Source organism: Camarhynchus parvulus, chromosome 4 (assembly GCF_901933205.1).
Source record: "Camarhynchus parvulus chromosome 4, STF_HiC, whole genome shotgun sequence".
NCBI classification, from domain to species: domain Eukaryota; kingdom Metazoa; phylum Chordata; class Aves; order Passeriformes; family Thraupidae; genus Camarhynchus; species Camarhynchus parvulus.
The window spans coordinates 13123150-13141068 of NC_044574.1; the positions used below are offsets into that span (position 1 = coordinate 13123150).

The 17919-nt window shown below is 38.4% G+C and overlaps 1 protein-coding gene across 1 annotated transcript in view; it reads right to left on the reverse strand.

The window, feature by feature from the left end:
- STK32B (serine/threonine kinase 32B) overlaps nt 1–17919 on the reverse strand; it is a 163153-nt gene that overhangs the window by 130200 nt on the left and 15034 nt on the right. Inside the window, exon 2 of the mRNA XM_030947996.1 lies at nt 4078–4133. The gene's annotated coding sequence lies outside the window, so the exon portion shown is untranslated. The remainder of the gene's footprint in view (nt 1–4077; nt 4134–17919) is intronic.

The following is a 17919-nucleotide window of genomic DNA, read 5'->3' on the forward strand; positions in this document are numbered from 1 at the left end:
GTTGTGTGTTATGTTGCTTTTAGGGTAGAAGCATATTTTTTTCTGAAGTATTTTGCATACTGTTTACTAAAGTACCCTCAATCAGTGCAGACATGATTCTGGGCTCCCATCTGGTTTACACCACTGTAATTTCAATTCTACTTCATCACAGGAAGTCACTGTTTTATTCGAGCAAATTAATAGAACTAAGTCTTGTGTCTCTTAGACAAATGGGAGAATCTTAGCATCTTAGACAAACAGGAGAGAGTTTGTACCTTGAAATTATAATTTGCATTCAATTTAAGGATGTTAGATTGTTTAATATAACTGCTCCCACGAACAGAGAAGCCAGAGAAAATTGGTACTATAATATCTCTGAGAACTAGTTGTTACACCTGAATACAAATTATTGTGCAGCGGTAACCCTGCAATTATGTGGTTATTGTTGCAGTAAAGGACAATGAGAATTCTTGTATTTCAATCCTTGTTGGTTTTGTACTTATTGGATGATCTTCAAATATATAATTATTTGCAATATTTTGTTTGAGAAGAGTAATAGCTCTACATATAACAATATTTGAAAAAATAGCCAGATTAAGCAGGAGACAGCACTTCTAACATATCATATGTCCCTGTTTCTACTGTCTCTGCCCTTGCAAAGGAGTCCTCACCCTTTCACATCATACAGGAAAATAAAACAAGCCTGCTTTATGAAGGCTTGGTTGATTTTGATCCATTCTTCTCCACTGCACTCAGGAAACTGGTGAATGTTCCTATGATATTTCTAGAAATATCTAATTTTTTTACAGGTTTATATCAGTATGGTTCTTGTTTATAAGGTTCAGGTTTATATGAGTTTTCCCTCACTTTGGGGAATCTGTATTGGTGAAAATGGAGTTGCATGAGAGAGAACATGTTTAAAGTATGAGTTCCCTCTACACTTGAATCCTTATTTTGCAGTTGTCAAATGCAACAGGAAAGTCTCTTGGTGTAACAGGTTTCTTTTTCCCAGATGAGTACAGGCTTCTGACAAATCACCTTGTTTTTCCTTCCATGGGCAAGGAAAAGAAAGAAGCCCATTTTAAAATGACCTATTATAACATAGCCAAAAGCACAACATGGTAAATCTGTCGCCATTTCAAATGTCTGCCTCTGTGAGTCAGTCTTGCCTTTATTGTTCATTTAGAAGCCTCATTCCTGGCAACTTTTCCTATTATTGTCCTTCTGGAAGTACCTGGCAGCAGAAAATGTCAAAAAAGGATGCAAGACTGTTAATCTCTATTGCAGGGTGTTTACTGCTCGGGGTCTGCTGTGCTCCAGCATCTTGCAGTGTATAACACCATGTTCAGTGCCACGCTTTCTTAAACTGCCTGCTTCCTTTATGGCTCCTCTGTGGCCTTTTCTGTTTTCTGAGAGAAATAGGATGTTTTAAGACATGCTCTATTTTTTTATTTTATTGCTCTTGGTACAATATCTCTGTGTCTCTCTCTCTCAATATTTCTTAAATTACTCTGGTTGCCACAGCAACCTGTCCAGGATATTGCTGCAGGAGTATCTGGTATGGCAGAGCCCCTGTGCTGCTCAGCTCTCTCTCATGCACAGAGCTCAAGGTGATGCTCAGCACCTCAGCTGCTCCACTGGGGCTGCCTGCCTCAGCACCTGGGATCTGTCCCCACGGCTGCCTTCAGACATCAGCTCCCTGCCTCGCCTTTGGCATTTTCAAGCCACAGTCACAACATTTGCTGTCGCAGGAACTCCAAGGCCATTTGGTACCAAATACTTTGTATCTCAAGTTCTTGTCTTTTCTGAGAAGCAACCACATGCTTTCAGCTGCTGCCTCTGTACCCAATCCTTCTTAGGGACACCTTAACAGCAGGTGCTGTCTCCTAGGCACTGTTGAATATTTTTCAGGAAAAGATACACCATAGTAGTTTTGCGGAGGGTAGGAAAGCCTTGTGGAGACAAGAGAAACCACAAGCATGCTGGAAACAAACAGGGTCATTCCAAAGGTGTCCTTTGAGAGCTCAGGTTGCCCCTTGTTCAGGGACAGATGAAGGAGGTGAGGTCTGAGCCTGCTAGGACCATCTCAGCCACAGCTTCTGTGTGAGCTGGCTGTTCTTTTGCTCAAGCCAAGTGATGGGCAAGCTGTGGCAGAACGTGTGCGGCCACTCATGGAGCAGTTCCCACACTGCCGGGCACATGCAGACCTGCCTGGGGTTTTATCTGTGCAGACAGATGTAGGGGGATACAATATGAAAAATAAAGGTAGTATAGTAAGCAATCTTACCCCATTAAGGAGTTGCAGCTGAGCCAATTATTAGAGATTGGGAACTGGCCTGATTTTAACAGGCCACAGCTGTAGCCAATAAGAGTGTTATAAAAGAGTGGAGTGGTTGGTTGAGGGGAACTGGAGTTAGTTGGCTGCTGTGAGGACAAGGAAGAGTCAGTACCTAGAGGAGCTGCCTACAAGAGACGTCAAGAAGACACAAAACTCTGGCAATGTGGAACCCTTACAATGTAATGACAATAGAACTCTTGTAATGGAGTGACAACAGACAGACCTGGCACAGACCTGGTGTATTGTCTGCTGCAATCCCAAAGAGGCACAGACAGGGCAGGGATCAGTGGTACCCAAGCAAGATGCAGGGCACTACATTGAAAGGAGCCTTTCTGGCTTCAGTGACCTTGCTTTGCCAAGCAGGTGAAGGTAGCTCTTTGCTTATGCTTTGGACTTTGTAAATACCAGGAAATTGTTTGTTTGTTTGTTGAAGACCTTTACACTAGTTATGCTTAGCATATTCCAGTTACTAGTGATTCCAAGTACATTGGAAGAGGGCAGGTTAGAAATTCTGATGAAACAAGTTTTATTTGTATATTAAAAATTTGCCAAGTGAACTCAGAAGTAGGCAATTAGAAACTAAAAATGCTGAATTCTGATCTAAGTAGCTTTTCCTTTGGGAGGGTCAACATGATTCATATATGTCTTTAATATTTTTTTCCTGTGCATAACTTGTGCTCTTGGACCTTCGTTTAGTTTGACTTGGTATTCTACCTCTGTATTGTGATAATAAACAATCACAGATCTCTGCTGCCCTGATTTTAAGGGATTTTTAAGTACCTTTTTGCCCAAGCAGGACATACTCCTATTGACCTCAAAGACAGTTTCTGTTGAAAACTGGATTGAGCAAGGACTGTGCCATGAGGGACCATGCTGTTCTGCAAGAAGTATTTCTGGCCTCTCTAAAATTAAAGTTATTGTTCTGCATGGAGGCCAAGAACCAGCAAAATCCTTTGTGTGTTCTTAGTGCATGGCTACAGAAGTGCCTCACCAGCACTGAGCTGGCATATACTCAGGAATCTCTGAAATCCAGATCTAGACAGCTGTTGTTCCATCAGTCACCTGATAAGTGTCACTTATATTTCACCTTCAGCTCTCTTCTTGTGAGAAATAGTTTCTAATATTTTTTAAATAGTATTTTCTCTGACTTTGTGGCTTTGTATTTGCATTATTTGTGGCTATGTGGCTTTGTATTATAAATTTAAAACCTTGTTATAATCCCTATTTATAGGAAAGAAATGTTGTCTACTCAAGTGTAAACAAACCATTAATCTTCTCTGTTTCAGAAAAATCCTGTTGAATTGAACAAACATTTACTCAATGATCATAATTATATTGTATGTCAGTTTACACAGTGCCAAGAGGATTTATTCTATGTAAAGTACCTTTAAAATACTGCAATTTTTTTAAAGACACAAATAAGCTCAGAGAGTTGAGAACAAGATCACTTTGGTGGACTGTCTAAAGAAGTAGTCTGCTCCTACCTTTTTGTTGATTTTTGTTTCCAGGACAGATTTCTAAATTCTGCTAATCTCCATTTGGGATAATTAATTATTATAATAACTTTGGCTCAATTAATTTTAGTGAATAGATTATAATAGAAATAATTGAATGAAGAGACAGTTCATGCTGATGGTCAGATGTCTTTAAGAAGGAAAAGGCTAGAAAATCTATGGGGGTTTTTTACCATAATCAAGCCAGAAAAACACAAAGGCATTCCCTATTAGACATTTAACTGCTAAAAATAAGTTGATTCTTACCTTTCCAAAACTCCCTTTCCCAATAGCCCGCAATATTTGAAAGTGGTCAAAGTTAACTGCAAAATAAAGGAGAGAAGAAAAGGAAAATAGTTTGTAGTGTGCTAAGTCAGAATCAGAAATCAGGTAAGAAAAGAAATTACAGTGTGTCCAACTAATGTCTTTTGCAATGTGGTATTCCATTTTTCCTCTTAAAACACCAAATATACTTAATAGCTAGCAAAGAAGAAGTTTGATTTAAAATATGCTGCATTCATTTTCTTGCCCAATTCATCTTGGACCAATGTCTTCAGTGCCCAGTATTTCCAAAAATAAATATATCTCTGTCCTAACCAAGTAACAAGACAAAAGTTAGCATTTTGCAGCCAGTAGCAAAAACTGCTCAACATTTTCCTGAAATATTGAGATCTGTTAAAAGGACACTGAATAATTCAAGTAAGTAACACCCTCTACCTACAGATAGGTAGTAACATATGGTTAGTATTTTTACATTATCGCTGTTCAGGATAATTCCTGTATTTTGTTACAGTGATGGAAGCTTGTCCCATGATGAGGTAGTATGATCACCATAGTTTTCCACCTTAATGCAATACATAATGCTAATATTGTAAGACTATTTCATAATTTTAGCATAAGTTTGTTTTGAGAGATTGCATTTTAGGTTGGAAGTGGAATGGATTTATTTGCACTTCAGGAAAAAGCACAGCCTGCTCTAGACATTGAAGTGCTTTGCTGGTAGGGTGAATGAGATTTCATTTCTCAGAAATGCCATTTTTATTGGTGTTACATGAATTTAAGCGCAGCATGACCTTCAAATCTTCATTGGTATAGCTGGTGTTTTTAAAAAAATTCCAGCATCCTGAACAAAATTGATGCAAAGTCACTGAAATACAAACACTACAATGTGTGATACAGTTTTTGCCGTCACTTCTCAGAAAAAATTACACTTAGAGCTAATTTCAGTGAACCAGAGATGACAAGGTTCACTGCAACATAACAGGATTTTTTTTTTTAATTAAAATTAATGTTCTTGGCTTTGGCCATGGACCTTCATCTATGCACCTGTCATTGATGTAACAGTAACTAGCGAAATTGTGGAGACAGACCACCACTGGAAAAATCATAGAACCATACAATGGTTTGGGTTGGAAGGGACCTTAAAGATTATCTCATTCCAACCCTCCTGCCATGGGCAGGGCCACTTTCCCCAAGACCAGTTTCTCAAAGCCCCATCCAACCCAGCCTTGAGCTCTCCAGGGATGGGGCAGCCACAGCCTCTCTGGGCAACCTGGGCCATGTCCACCCAAAAATGTGGCAACAAGAACAAACACAACAAAAATGTGACACATCCAGATGGAGAAAATTCTATGAAACTCATAATATAAATGTTTGCCAAAAAAAGTTATCCATCTCAAGCTAAGCTCTGCATAGAAAGTTGAAAGGTTGATAGCTATCAAACCTCTAAAATGGGTTAGTATCTTACTTTCTCTGTTGCAATATCATCTCATTTACACTATTAACACCACAAAGAATTTGTTTATTTGTGCTTGCTTTTACTGCCTTCAAGGAAACATGGTTGCTCCTTTCATTAGTGCAGCATAGCAACCACCTTCCTGGTAATTGCTGGAGACAAATCAAGCCCAGGGCTGAGAGCAGCAGACTCTGTTCTGCAGGAAACAAAGATGGTGAATAAAGCAGCTTTAGAATTTAGATACTGAAGTAAAAATGCATAACCTTGGAAAGGATTTATAACCTGCTTGGAAACTGAAAATTGGGAAAAAAATTTTGAGCTGAATCCTGTGAGAATAAGGGCTGCCCAGATGTTTGAGAAGCAGGATTGTCTGTCAGCAACCTGCAGCTGGGGTCTCTGCTGAGAGATTTTACAGTGTAAAATCACTTGTAGTTCTTGCTGGCCAGTACTGGTCCGATGAACACGATAGTCAGTTCTGCAAAACTCCCTTCCACATGAATTTACATCCATTTAAATCCTGTTCCCACCAGTCATCTCTCCCAAATGCATGACTGGGCTGTCTAAGATGACCCTTAATTTAGGTAGGAATTCAACCCAGTGTAGAAAATATCCTAAACAGCATGTTAATCTCATTAATTTCTTTGATGGGAAAAATAATCCAAAAATTCAGCACAGCATGCTGGTGGTTTTTGTGTCGCTCCTCTGTTTTCAAACTCTCTCGTGTTTCTGCTTATTTTGCTAAGGATTTAACATGCATGTTCCTTAAAAAAAAGCTTATTTTGAATTTGTTCTTTACCTTGCAGTCAGTCAGCTGAGTCCAGTTGCCAAAACAAGTGAGAAATTGTAGAATCAGTCTGTAATTATCTCAATTTGAGTCAAGCCACATTTCAGTAATACTTGACTATATTATATTCTGAAATCTGACATGTTTTGAAATACATTAGTTTGAAGAATGATTTTGTTTTTGTAAAACTAAGATTAAGCATTTATATGTAGCCATGTAAAGGACATTTTTTATTGTCCATATAACTTCTATCTCTCTGCACTTCCATCTTTCCTGTGTTTATTGCTCTGACTGACTAGAACAACTTAATTTTTTAATTAGGTTATTTGTAAATTGGACTTCCATACAAATGAAATTATTAAATGAGGCAGTGGAACATGGATTACTAGTAAGCTAAATAAGTGGTTAAAAATCATAGATGCAACAATTGATCAAATTTTCTTAATTTCTATGTTTAGCTTGAAAAGAAAGTGAGATGTTAGATTTTCATATCTTCATTAAGAAAAAAACAATTTTTTTCTATAGCTAACAGTCCCATGAGCCTTATTTAAATTAAGGTACAATTATTGTAATGCATTTTTTGCAAGAGAAAATAAAGTCAATTTTAAATGACTGAGGAAATATGTAAACATGCCTGAGCCTGCATCTAAAATGAGCAAGGCTTGCAGCCACTGTGGCTCTCTGGAAAGGGATAATTCACTGAAGGGAGACAATTCAGTCTCTTTTGATCATTCAAACATACTCCCAACATTGCAGATTCACAAACTGAGGAAGTTCCTCCTTTGGAATATTAGGAGAGAATAAAAAGTGGGCTACCTTGCAGCTGAGACTAATACCAAAATTCAACTAATACCAAAATTCAAATTCACTGAGTAAAACTGAAGTGCTTCAAGCAACATTCCCATCTAGGACTGAGCAGCACCTCCCTGATAACAGTGAAGGGTTGAGCTGAGTTCACTGCCGCCTTGGTACTACATTAGCTATACACCTCAGGTGCTTTCCTCAGATGCTTTTAATCTCACACTCTCAAAATTTTGGGCTAATTTTGTTCATCTCAATTTTTTTTTCATGTTCTGTATGTGCTTTTTGTGTCTTTTCAGGTGAAAATTCAATGCCAAAATATCACCACTTACTCTGAGCAGAATTACACCTCATCATGACCTCTGTCATTTTCCAATGTTGAAAATATCATCAAGTTCAAACGCTGCCATTTCCTCTGTGCAACAAGGACATCAGGAGTATTAAATTCTTGTCCTCCAAAACAAGGCATGTCATGTTCTTGTGGTGCCTGGTGTTGCAGCTAATGGCATTTTTCTAGTGCAAAGCCCCACTGAGATAACGGTATGGCTGGCAGAAGGACATTTTCTCCAGTGTCTGTAATATGACTATTACTCTTTTGAAAATAGCTTTCTTTACTCAAGAGAAAATACTTCAATTCTCAAGAGAATACTTTCTTTTACAGAGAAAAAGAATATTTCCCAACTTTTTGAGCGCTTTCATTTTCTTACCACACCTTAGTTTGGAGGTCTTACATGTTGTCACAGAATTTGAGTATAAAAACATGAACTATTTTCAGAAAACAAAATTTGTTTGTATTGTCTTCAGGTAATTTTTCATGCAAGAAAACCCACAGTTCAACTTATTAACAGCACTACAAGAAAGTTTATTTCCAGTTTTTTTGATTTTCCATCAGTTTGGAAAAATCAAGTATTATAATTTCCCCTCCCTCATCTCCCACCTTCATCCATTAAAATGTCACCATTAATTCAAAACTAAGGAATACAGAATAAACCAGATATTTTGCTAATTAAGAGAGAAAATAGATCAGCATTTATGACACCTGTGTCATGTTATTGTGTTAGAGCAATGGATGCCTGTTAATTTCAGCAATGTGTTGCATATATACATATAAATACTTTATTTTGTTTCTTTCCATTTGGTCATACTCAAATAAACCTTCAATTCATCCTTTTGCTCAAATTCAACTCTCTATTAATGACTATTAGTGCAAGCATACCTTACTTGGATTAGAATATCAGATATTTTCAAATTAGCCCCATGTAGAGCATTTTCCTGTAATTTGATCTTGAACAAATAAGAGCCAGATGATGGCAACAGGATGCACAAGGTTTCATCCTGCTTGCCATGAAAAGCAAAAAAATGTGGTCCTAACCATTTTAGATACTTGGTCAAATATATTAGTGTACTCAAAAACTCTCAGGAATATCTAGAAGCATGGAGCTGTGGTTTGTGACTGAGTTATACACAGGAGCATCTCTGCTGCCACAGTCTTCTCATGTGACCTTAGGTGAGTGCTCCAATATCTTCTGCTGCTGTCTGTAGAAAAATGAATCATCTCCAGGCAGCTGTAAAATTAGACATGGAAAGCACCTTAGAGCTCAGACACACGAGTAATTAGGAGTAGTAAAAGCCAATTCAGGTAATAGTGCTTCATAAAAGCACCATGAACACTGACAGTCATTTTTAAAGTGTGAGGAGTCTACGCCACTGTGGAAGCAGAGGTACAGAGATCAGAAGATTGATTCAAACCCCACACGTGAGGTCATGGCAGAGCTGAGAACAGAGCCCAGCTTCCACTTCACACCACACCTTCTCATGCAAGCTCTCCAAACTGCACAAGCCCTGGTGGAGCAGATGTTTGGTATCAAACTTTCTAGTGAAAGATAAAACTTATTTCTTTCTTCACTGCTCCCTAAGGATACTTTGGAGAAAATATTCACATCACAGACTTGTTTTTTTATAACCACACTGCAAAAACACTGGATAGTTTTAGTGGAAATGTCTATTATGTTTTTAATCAGCACTATATACATAATGATATATATGCTAAAACAATGAAGCTGTTACATATGAAGTTTTAACATATGAAGGTGAATATGCATTCACCTCTGCTGCATTATTCACAAATACTATATTTAGTTGAACCAAAAAAACCCAAAGAAATTACATCAGCAACACACCATTATGTATCATGTCTTTGATTTATGATCTTACAAAGGAATGTAAGATTTTTTTTCCCTTTCACTTGCAGTTTTACTGTTCAAAATATTCTTATGTACAATATCTGTTCAAGTGTAAATTACATTTAGCTAAAGAGGCAATATGAATATTGGGTGGATTCTAAGTAGAGCTGACATCTGTTTTCTCACTACAGCTGAGGACTATTTATTGTATGTATATGTGATTAATCCAAATACACTCAATAACCATTACCTGAAATAACTTTCTTTCTCCTGGAGAAAATATCCAACTGAATGTGGCCAAAGCACTGGCATGCACATGCTTTGCAGAATGAAAAATGAAGCAGGGGCCTTTCTGGAAGAACTTGATAAGCTAAATTCAGACTCTTCTTCCCTGGTTCAGTCCCACTGATTTATTTGGACTGTCTGGGAGTAGCCAAAATCAGACATGAGCACTAAGGCATTAGGAGGTGTACAGTAAAGCCATATTTTTAACACAATGAGCTTTTCAACACATTGAGATTTATTCTCACTGATCTCAAGGGAAAACAGAAACAAGGAGATAGGATGTGGCCATTAGCCAAGAAAACAGATTTTTATTTAAGTCTAACCCCTGTCTTGCAGGTCTCTTTTGGGGTGGTTTAATGCTTCCTGTTTCTGGGAGTCAGGAAAACAGAATAATAACTAAACCAAATTTCCTTCCAGATTTGGCCTGTATGGTTTGACCTGAGACTCATTGGACAGCTCTGCTGTTAGGATTTCAAACTAGTTCTGCACTCCTCTTTCCATGTCTGTCTACTTTTCAGATGCTCCAGCCTTTTCCAGGGAGAGCCACAGGCTATGCTGACAGAACCTCAGTGGGTCTTAGCAGCTATCAGATCTTGTTAAAATTGTTGCTGTCCTTCCACACAAAACACATAGGATGAGTAACCAAGTATACACAGACATATATATTCAATACTACTAATAAAATCCCCTGCTTGAACGGACATAGATAGGAGAAACATGAACAGAGCCTAAAAATTAAATCAAGGATCATAAAATGGTTTGGGCAGTCATAAGGAGTCACATTCCATCATGCTCTGCTCATGGTAAGTGCATTAGTGAAGAAAAACTCTGCTTAAATTAAGGAAGAAATGAATTTCTGCTGACAGAATGATAAAGCCAACCATGCCTTTGAAGTGAATGAAGAGTACAAATCTGCATAGCTCCACAGGTTTCTGAGTAAAATAGAGCACTGCTGTACATTATTTGACTGGGAAACTTACTAGTTAGATAGAGATATAAATAAAAAAGAAGCTTCAGAGCAGGTTTTATCTCACTAATGATGAATCATGATGTTTCCAATCATATTTAGGGCCTTTGTATTTAAATTGCATCTCAATTCTTCATGATTAATAAGTGTTTTAGTCTCAATATAAACGAATTATGTTCATATGTTTTTATAATTATTCAGGATTTATTTGCAATTAGAAAGAATTTTAGATCTTTGTATGCAAACCAAATTTTATTTAGAATTCAGCTAATTTTATTTTGAACTGTACAATGCATTTCAGTCTGATCATGTTTGCATACTTTGCTTTCTTCAGTGGAAGTGAAACATTTCTGTACTGGCAAAAGACTTTGGATCAGCCAAGAGCTCTGAAATGAAAGTGGCTTTTTCACAACAGTTCATTTCTGTATTTTGCTTCCTTGTGAAGGCACCTGCAGGCTGGGATCTGAGGCTGGACTGCATCTCCCTGTCAGAGCCCTCCTGTGCATGGCCTGGGCTTTGCCCCCCTGGGCTGGTGGTGCTGGGCTGTGGGACTGTGAGCAGGGGCTGGATCTGCACAAGGGGTACAAGGATCAGGTCCCAATCCCTTTGAAGAAGTGTCACATCACAGAAATGTAGTCCAGCTTTGAACTGGGCCAGATGGAGAACTGAAAAGGTAAACTTGAATTCCATACAAACTTTCAAAACCACTTCTGTTTTCCCAGCATAAGGCTTAATTTTTATCTGGGAAAGTAACAGCATTTTAATTTGGCAACAAGTTCAATTATCCATTAAAATTCTTTTCACAGGAAGAGTCAGTTTCAAAAGAAGAAAGAAAACAGGGTGACAGAGTTCTTCTTATCTTCCATCTATGTCACATTTCAAACAAGACATAGGGGAAGTAACCTTTTCCCTTATTAAAATGGGGAGAAAAATCTCAGTACCAGGGTGTTGGAAAAGCAGCAATGTAATTTTATTTATACCTCTCTTATTTCTGTATTCTATAAATAAATAGCTGATACCATAGATAAAAGAGTGGGCTAGAGAACATCTGCTGTGATGCACTACAGACATTCTGATTTCCTTATGTCAGTCCTCCTACAAGGCAGTACTTCACATGCAATTTAGTACACATTTGATGGCATTCACAGAATATTTAGACCATGCATGGTTTGTTCATCCAAAGCAGTGCCAGCATCATGGGGTTCTACACTGTAATTAGTGAAATCCACCTCACATCACATCATTAAAATGAGTGGGGTTTTCCCTAAATGCCTGGGAAATTTTCTGAATGTGTTAGTTAAAATGAATACTGGAAAGAACTAAAAGAGCCTTTCATTTTTCAAAATGCTATAAAAACAGACTGGAAGAATTTGGTGAATCAGCTAATAATTTGCACTGTTTCAGAACAGGCATGTGTTGCCACAACCAGAAGTAAAATTGAAATTCTAAAGTAAATTAGCATTTGAAAGTAGCCAAATTGCAAGTAAAAAAGATCTAAGGACTGATTCTCAAAACTCTTCTTCCTTTTTAATTCTGTAAAAGAACATAATTGTATTTCTAATGCTATTCTATAAAAGCTGCAAAAAAAAAAAAAGAGATTTTGCATTCACAAGGAAACTGTGGCTCCTTGGTAAACAAGAATCTGTTTGAACCCAGGATCAAATGAAAATTTCTTTCCAGAGCTGCTTATTAAATAAGCCAAGAAGCCAAATTAAAACGATACTGCCATTAAATACATCTATTCTGAAAAAACCTATCAGGCAGCTACCTGAAGCCTGTAAAACAACGTTTGCTCCTTGGACAAGTAGAACAGACTGCAAATTGTTGCATCTTTTTCTCTGAAGTTTAAACTGAAATTCCTGAGTGCCCTCCCACAATCTCCAGACCTTGCCTGGGAAACTGGAGGTCTATCACCAAACCAAATATCAAGAAAAGACATCTGATGCTTTTAGGGATGTGGGTGTCAGCTTCTGTGAGCCACTGGGAGGGATTTGTCTGCCAGCCACTGAAGCCAGGACAGAGTCCTACAGCTGTAAACTGCAGTAGGATTTTGTGGTATTCACATTGTCTGAACAGGGAGAGACATAATTCTCTCTCCCAGGATTTTTCCTGGGGAAGGCAGCACAGAGGCAGAAGAGAAAACAATTCTTATCTCTGCTTGCTGCTGCTGTTGTTTGGCACATGTGGAATGTGTTATGGGGATTGTTTACCAAAGGTGAGGCTTGTTTGGGTTGATTGGCCAGTTGGGTCAGAGCTGGGTCGTGGCTGTCCCCAGACAGTCACAGGGTTTTCTTCAGCGTCTCTTTAGTACAGTTCTGGTACAGTATCTGTGTAATATAACATGGCTAATAAAGCATTTCTTCAGCCTTCTGAAATCATGGAGTCAGAGCACATTATTCACCACGAAGGGGTCATCCTGCATTGATAGGTTTTGGTCTAAGAACACAAAAATCAGATTTTGCCTGAAGTCCACTGAGAGGTTGCCCCATGGTAGCCCAGTAAAGGCTTCACCAGCAGCACCAGTGACTCATGGGGCTGCTGTGATTGTTATCCTGTGGAAAAACAAAAGTTTCTTGTTCTGTGGAAGGTGTGGGGATGTTTAGCTGCTGCATTGCTCCCCAAGAATTTTAGCACAGATAGGATGAAATTTGCTGTTTTTTTCTGAAGGATTGAGCACAAATAGGTGTTTACTGGCAAAGATTAGTTGTACTGATGAGAAGAGCTCTTGTGTCTGCATCTCTTACCCATGGTGTTTCTTGGGAGCATTGGATTAAAAAATAAAGTTAGTTTTTTTATCTTTATGCCTGTTTAAAACTAGTCCAAATTTTTACCATAACAATTCCTCATTGGAGATTTTAATGTGCTGCCTCTATCTCCAGACAGGTTATTCTGTTTCAGAGGCATACAGCAATACTCTCAGATGGCTGGGGGGAAAAACAGAGAAAATGAAAAGCCAATTCTTGCCTGTGATGGTTTGTGTGAGCAAATCCAGGAGGAGGTGAGGGAAAAAACTATTATTATAAATAAATAATCTCAGTCTGAAGGATACAAAGCAATATGAAAGTTCTGTTCCTAGGAGTGATTTCAGCTCCAATGAAAGCAAACAGAAAGTTACCTAGTTTTGCAGTCTTTCTCATCATTTTGCTTTGTGCCTTGATTCCATTTTTCATCTTTTTTATTGGAGAAGGAATAGAAAGAACTACAAAATCAAAAGGTCTTAACTGATCTCAGCTGAAATGAAAAATTTCTGAGTATTGACTCATGATGATTTCTGCTTCACTATTACTGCTGTCTGTGTCCATTTAGCGTGAGTGCATTTTTGATTTTTTTTCTGAAATGAGAACATTTGAAGAAATTCTCCTATTTGCTTTTGGCTTTTCACAGGAAAGATTTTTGTTTTCATACAGCCTAATAATGAGAGGAAGTAGAAAATATTTATATTTCCCACCATGAGAAACATATGCTTTGGGCCCTACACCACACCAAAGATCTCTTACAGTCCAATGAACCTTTTCATGTGAAGCTATGATCATCCAGGAAAAGACTTGTTCTTTGTAAAACTGACAAGAAAATGAGGCAGTCAGAGACACACCATGTCTGCAGGAACAGAGGAGAGCACAAGCACATCCCTTTTGATGGCAGGATGGGTGTTTGGACTAGATTAAGCTGATTGTGACACCCTGTGACACACCTGTGATGCTGCTTTGGTTCCAAGTCTGGCTGCAAGGGCAGTGAAATGACATGGTCACCTCCACAGGGAAGTTATAATGCTTATCAGTATAGAATTTGTGTATTTTACTTTGACAGGAATTGCTTTATATCAAAGTAGAGATCAAACTCTGATCTCTGATACCAATCTTTGCATTCTTCCTCACGTGTAAGTGAGCACAGGCAATAAAGACAAATTTAAAACTATCTGCTGAGCATGCCTTTTGACTTTGATGGCAATTCCAGGAAGGCAACAAATTAATTTTCTGAAAATAAGTAAGAATGGTAGTAGACTTTCTATGCCAGAAAAATTTAAGCTAACATAAAATTCAATTGCTATTATTTGAAGGCAAAGTTAATAATTAATGAATTTTAAATTGTTTCCTATTAATAAACAACAACAAAAAGAAGGTCAAATATTGCTGTCAGAGCTTGGCAGAAGATATAAGGAACATGGAATATGTGTTATCATGGCAAAAAGTCATCTGGACAATCTAGTAGGAATCAAGCTTAAATTCATAGCATGTCCTCATTGGCAGTGCAGTACAAAACAGGAAAGAATGACTGTCTGTAACGTCACCACTGATGATGTCAGCTGCAAAAAATTAGCACAGGCAATGATGTGTTTTAGTTGTCTTTTTATTTTTTGGGATGATGCAAGATCTTCAGAAATCCTGATGATGACTAATGGTACAGGCAATTACCAAGGTGAAGCTCCCTTGACAAATAATTCAGATTTAAACCAGCAGCAGCTGGGACAGCTTAAATGGAAAAAGAGACAAAATACAACAGTGGCAAGCATGAATGGAGGATAACACTGTAAGAAGTCAATTACATTTATAATAATTCCTGTCCCAGGATGTCATCAATTGAAAGGCAAGTTCAGAAAGGAATAGAACCAGCACATAGTGAAGGCACAAAGTGGGAAAGACTCAGACTGTGACTGAGAAGAGAGATCTGTGCAGAGCTGACCCTTTGCAGGGCAACCACTAATAACACTCTTTTAGTATTACTTCCATACCCATGGAGGTGGAGGGTCACTGATCTGATCAGTCTGACAATGTGATACCATGGACTGAGAATGAGAATTTGAATGTTTGTGATAGGCTGTCAGCCCAGATGATCTTGATTGTGTGGGTCAGTTTGCTGTAATCCTTCAGCAGCATAATTTTAAAGCAGACCTTTTCAACATCTCATTATCTTCTGTTATCATGTCTGGTTAAACATCCATAAATTGAGCTAAAAAAAAACGCCAAAACAATTGGACTTCAAATACATAGGCTTTTACTATTAGATTTAACAGAAAAGCAAAAGGAATTTGGAGTACCAAATCTATGACTCTTTTTCAACAAAGAGCAAATAGCACTAGATTGTTGTGAAAAGCCTGTAGCAGCTGATCAGGGGATTTTGCATATTGATGTATAACTCAGGGCTGTGAAAAATGTCATGAGAGGTCAGATGTTCCTCTGGATGGACTGAAACAAGGTAACAATCCTCACCTTTGCTAAACAACTGATATTGATGTCGGGGAATGACCAGAGCCTGGTTAACACTTTTCTGAAGTCAGAAAAGATTGGCTAGTAGTTAAAAGCAGCACGCAGCATGGCAGGTATGTTCACTTCTTGTGCACAGGATGCAGTGTGACTGGTCATTGGAGATGGCCATGTGAAAATGGCCACACCATTCTATGACTCTATGAAAAGACATGATTCTCTCTCTATTTAGGCTGGCACTGAAGCTAAGTGACATGAATAACTGGAATTATTAGATTGTAATAAGGTTTGATGCATTGGCCAACAGAGTCCACAGCCCTGACCTCACTGTCACACAGAAACAAGCAGGATTTACTCAGGCAGTGTCAAATCTTCAGTATAACCAGAGGTTAGTTTGTCGTAACAGAGCTGTTTTGGCTGCTTCTATGTTCTGTTAGCATATAGCATTCAGGTAACCTATTTTCCAGTAGAAAGGTTTCTTTTCATTGACTCATTTGGCTCAGTGGAAAGTAATTGGAACTTCTCATCCATGTATCCTGTTATAACCAGCAATTTACAAAATTTTACCATTATAAACCCACAAGTCAGTGAATTATTTTTTAGATCAGTGGAAGTTTCAATTAAAGATCTCTTTTTGTTGCCATCAAAACAGTTCTGTTTTGTGACAGGACAGAGATTTGGTGCAGAAAAGCTGTTAACTTAGCTGCACCACTGGAACCATCAGAAGTCACCAAGGAACAGCTGGATGGATGTCCTGGCCCTTATCACAGCCAGTGAACAGCAGGGAAGCCTCTGAGAGTCTCCATGCTTTTCATAGCTCTTTCAAAAGACATTGAAACTAAGGAGAAAAGTTTCAGGACCTGCTCCAACATAAAATGTGAGACCCCTGTTAAGGGATAAAACAAAGCACCCTTCTGTTGAGAAAAGAGAGATTCTGATCGACCATGTTGTTCTCTTATGGATGAGCTGACAAAAACAATCTCTGAAATCATTGCAAAGAGAAACAGGTTGACAGGTATAAGCAGCAGAAAAGATCCTCCTTGAGAAAATATATTGCTACAATATAGAAAATCTAAATTTCACTTTACTGTAATAGACTTCCCTGTGAGATCAGGATACACATAATGGACTATGAAGCATCTTTTTCAGCTGGAAAGTGGGAATATTCACCTCCCTCAGAGTTTCTATGAAAATAACCTCATTAATAACTGAACTGGAAGGCTCTCTGAGGGAAGTTGCTATGGGAATAAAATGTCAAATATCAGTGTACCAAACTGTTTTCTCCTGCAATAAAATTTATCAGAGTGATCCCCAGGTGAAGGAAAATTCTTTAAATTAAGTTACCAACAAAATCCTCCGTGAGACATCCATCAATCTTATCCATGCAAAGGTCTCTATAATTCCAAACATGCCAGAGGAAGCGAATAAACCTCTTTGCTCTCAGCTCCTCAGGGCAGTGGCTCTGAAGGAATCACTCTTGCAGATCAAAATGAGTCTTGGTGCTATGTTAATGGGAGGTTGGGGGCCCATGTGAAGAAGATTTTACTCAAACACCTAGAGACAGTATGAGTGGTTCTCTTTTTCTTATTCAGAATTCAGAACCCAAGACATGAGGAGTCTCTCTCCGGAGCTGAATATTGAAAAATTATCTCTTCTATTTTTAACCACAACTACAAATTAAACACTTGGGGTGGGTAAGGACACTAAAGATCAGAATTATTCCCATTTCAATTGGGATTGCATCCCATTTAGGGATTTTAAACCAAAACCACCACCATGGGGTTCAAATAAATTACACCAGTTCTAACTGGCAGCAGAAGTGTGCCTGGAGTGTCCCTGCCTGCTCCAGCTGCTGTGGCACATCCCAGCTACAGCCTGGGCCTGCCTGGGGGTCCAGCTGCAGGCAGTGGGGTTGCACAGCATTAGCTGTGGCTACACTGGGGTTTGTGAACAGGAAAACTGCTCCTCATAGTGGAAAAATGCAGAATTTCGTTAAATACACAGCACACCTAGTGAGTACATTGAAGGCCCAGATCTCCAATAGAGGAGAATTAAAGAAAATTTCAAGTATTCCATTACTAGCTGACCACAAAGTAGCACCTCCGAGTCCAGCAGACACTAGATACTTCTTAAACTGGCCAGATTGCTATTGA